Here is a 4,541-nt window from a genome sequence, read left to right on the forward strand (position 1 = left end):
ATGTAATTGTAACCTCTCTGTACAGTATTTTCACAATAAAAAATAAATTTAAAAAAATGAACTCCAAGAAATGGAAAAAAAAATAAATCCATTAAAGGCCGAGAAAAAAGAAAAAGGGATGATCAATGCAAATGAATGTGATGAAAGTGAATAAGTTACAATTTGCAATTTTATATGTAGAAAATTGATGTCTAAAAACAGTAAGAATAAGTATATGCAAAAGGTAATAAATTGTATACAAATCATAAAAAAATAGTATTTTGATTTGGAAATAAAACCAATAAATATAAATATATCCATGGAAATATATATTATCTGTGTGTGTATATATACACTGTACTATGTTTGTACATAACACACACATTATATTGTATTATAAAGTACTATACTACCAGGCCAACTATTATCTCTGTTAGGTAAGGGATTTTTTATTCTTAAAATTAGCTTAGAATAAATTTTCATTTTCATTTTTGTTACAATGAGCAAGTAATTATTATTATAAAATACTAAAATACATTCATAACTTTTTAAATATGGATTTCATTACACACAGTGGGTAGAATATAGAGTATGACCCTTTAGAAATGGTTGCCTTAGTAAGATCTGTTCTCTATGTGTTAAATATAATGTGTTATAGTCTACTATATTACTGAAGACACATCTGCTAAATAGAGAAACTGCACCATAGCACTTTGTTAGCAATACTTGAATATGGACATTCAGTCTGTGAATCTATTGGTATTTCCAATAGGAAGTCCTATATCCTAGAAATATGCAAAGCAGAAATGAAAAAGTGTAATCAAAGTAAATGCTAAATTGATAAAAGCAAGATGGATAGAGGATAGATAGAGAGAAAGATACGTGATAGATTAAATGGATAGTGAGATCGATGGATGATAAACATGTAGAAATATAGATACTTAAATGATCTACACACATAAGTAGAATAATGAAAATTACAGGAACAAATAAACAAAGAACAAATATGTGTCATTATAGATTGATGTATAGTCCTAGAACATTCTTTACCTTAGCATTCACTGTCTATTTGCCATTGAGAAATACCCTTGGAACAACTTCTGTCATTTCAGTCCCATCAAGACATGGGCTCTCTGAGACAACCACATAACACACCATACACTGATGTGAATTGATTTTAATAGATCCATCAGGAAACTTAAATGACATTTCTGGGCCATGTTATTGGACTTTTTTTTTAACATACTGCTTATATGTAAATTTCTTATTTTGAAAGACAGTAGCATTTTGTATCTTTTTTGCCATCTGAATGATAAATGCAATTTTGTACAATAAAAAGAATTGCTTGGAGGCAGTTGAGACTTAATTGAATTCACTGAGCTTTGTGATTAAAAACAAAAAAAAATGTACTCCTAAATCTAGAAAGCAAACAACACGTTTTGGAACCCATATCAGACTCCTTTTGTACTTCATTATAAAGCATGACGGATGATTTAGGACATCTCTCATGGAAAAGGAACTCATAGTTAGCTTCAACGTGGAAGAATATTCAAATAAGTATGTACTGAAATGTTTACAATGAAAACATTTTAAATGACTCTCAGTTTAATACTACTGCATTGTATAACCCAACCTTACACAAATCTGTTAATTAAATAAATAGATTAGAAAACCTAAGTTATCCATTTGAAATATCTATGACTTATAGATCATTTCCTTCTTTATATTTCTTGGTGTTTACCATAGAAAAATTGATTTGGCACATGCTTGCTGATTATTTGTCTGAATCCTATCACATTTTTGCTTATTATTCATCAGATTTCAACATTTATTTTCCTCATCAAGATCAAAGAGTTCTACAAGAACCTGCATAATTTTAGCACTTAAAACAAGTCAAAAATAGTAAATTCAAGACAGGCACTGGTGGCGTACACCTGTAATCCTAGCTACTCAGGAGGCTGAGATCTGAGGACCACGGTTCAAAGCCAGCCTGGGCAGAAAAGTCCGTGAGACTCTGATCTCCGATAAACCACTAGAAAACCGGAAGTGGCACTGTAACTTAAGAGGTAGAGTGCTCTTGAGCTGAAGAGCACAGGGACAGCACCCAGGCCCAGAGTTCAAGCCCCTGACCGACAAAAAAAAAAAAAAAAGGTAAATTCAGAAAGAAATTAAAAAAAAAAAGATGAAGTAGAGTTAGTGTTAAAAATTGACCCATACTACTTTCCAAAGTGGTTGAACAAGTTACACCAACAATGCAGTAAGGTTCCCTTCTGTCCACATCCCTTCCTTGTTATCCCATGCCCTGTTGTTATTAGAGTTCTTGATTATAGCCATTCTAACTGGGGTGAGGTGGTATCTCAATGTTGTTTTGATTTGCATTTCTTTTATGGCTAGGGAGGTTGAGCAATGGAATTCTATGCCTCCATCAAAAAGAATGACATTGCCCCATTTGTTACGAAATGGAAAGACTTGGAAAAAAATTATATTAAGTGAAGTAAGCCAGGCCCAAAGAAACATAGGCCCCATGGTTTCCCTTATTTGCAATAATTAGTATATGTCTGAGACAAGCAGAAAAGGTCAGATAAGTTGATGTTAGGTAAATGAACCCCAATATAAGTATTCAAATGTTTTTTTCTTTCATGCCATTGTTTCTAACATATTTATAAAATGATTTCTTTGTTGCTTTGTATGTCCCTCCCCCACGATATAACCCCTGCTTCCACTGTATTTGATGTTGGTATAGTTTGTAGATGGAAAGGAAAAAAACAAATTGTTTAAATAGGGATACAGGTGGACCCACTGAAGCAATGGGATGTACACATCATTATGTCGAAAAATGAACTTTACAACTTTTGCGGGGAGGGGGTAGAGGGGAGGCAGGAGGAAGAGAGGAGTGGGGGGAGGATATGGGACTGGATAGGAAGGGGAAACAATGGAGGAGTCAACAATGTTTGATAAGAAATGTACTCATTATCTTGCCCATGTAATTGTAATCCCTCTGTACGGTATTTTCACAACAAAAAAATAAATTGACCCAACACATATTTATCAATCACTTAATTTTACTCATTAAATTTCATTTCCAAGTCACTGTGCCTTAAAGATTATTTCACTTGGTGGTTATGAAGGGAGAAAATGGATTATTTATTTTCTAGAGCTCTTGGATTTTCTCTCTCGATATGCTTTATTTTCAGCTTTAAACATTGTTGCAGTATTTCAGTTCTTGATAAAGGGAACAGAGACACACTCCTTAGGGCCATATGGTACACCTTTATCATACAATATATGTGGGCATAGAATATGTGGATGAAGGCAGAATTATAAGCAGAGTTAATTGAATTGCCCTGAACTCTTATTATCCAATGTCTAATCCAGGAATAGATGATCTGTATATAGCATTGGTGAAGTTCTTCTAAAAAGGGTCCTCCATCAAAATGGTACACAATGTAGGTTAGAGGAGGAGACAGACAGGACAATATGTTCAGGAACATATTCCTATGTCATTTACCTTAACTAGCTGACATAGATCTTAGCTAAAATAGCTATCTCTACAAAACAAAGGCTGAATAGAAAATGAATGTCTTTTGTTACCTAGGGCCAAGGCTGAGAAAAGTTAGAAGCAAATGTTAACCTATCAACTTAAACCTTTTGAGCAATGGAGAACATTAGCTACTACAATACTATATTTCTAGAAACCTTCAGAGAATGTGTTTATAGCATATTGTGTAGGCCATCATTGTGAAGCACATGATTGAGCACTAAACTCCAAGGAATAAATCTTTGGCTTTTAAATTTTATTCATTTTCAACCTGAGCCCTTGAAATACAAAAAAAAAAAAATGAGTAAAAAAGGAAACAGTTCCTATGGCAGCTAGTCAATTGGTTTGCATGCATGAGCATAATTTTGAAATTGTTTTAAATATTTTTGCAATAAATTTGTTTTCTAAATAAATGTGTTTAGGTAATACTCAAATCTTCTCAAAGTTATTCCATGGACAAAATCATGGGGGCCAATTGGTCATCTCTTGACTAAAACAATTATTATTGTCCTTGCTGATTTTGCAGATTATGCCTGCATTTAAAGTTATAAATTAATTTTCTTATTTACATTATTTTGAATGATTCATGTCTACATTCTAAATGCCAGCTATGTTAGTATGTCTTTTTAAATTTGGGGCTTGACAAAAACTCCTAAGCTCCCATCCACATCGTAGAAGGCCCTTCATCTAGGCCTGAACTCCACCCAACCCTTTACAAAGAAAAGAGAATTGTTCCAGCTGGTTTCTCAGGGATTGGTCCTCATTCCCAGACCTAAAATTCACCCTACCTACACACTGATTTCAATGACCAGCTGCACACATAGAATACCTCCCACTTCTAACTCAGATAGTATAAGGATGCCCCTGGGAAACAGACAGACCATTTCTCCCTCTCCCATAGGTCCATAGGTAGTGGCTGTGTCAGCCTCGGCTGGCACTAAACTTCTTTTCCTGTATATGACTGTGTCCCCATGGTCTTCTGGGATGTGTGCTTTTATGGTATTTAGAATTGTAGGTTGAGTGT

Source organism: Dipodomys ordii, unplaced genomic scaffold, assembly GCF_000151885.1.
Source record: "Dipodomys ordii isolate 6190 unplaced genomic scaffold, Dord_2.0 Scaffold32, whole genome shotgun sequence".
Classification (NCBI taxonomy): domain Eukaryota; kingdom Metazoa; phylum Chordata; class Mammalia; order Rodentia; family Heteromyidae; genus Dipodomys; species Dipodomys ordii.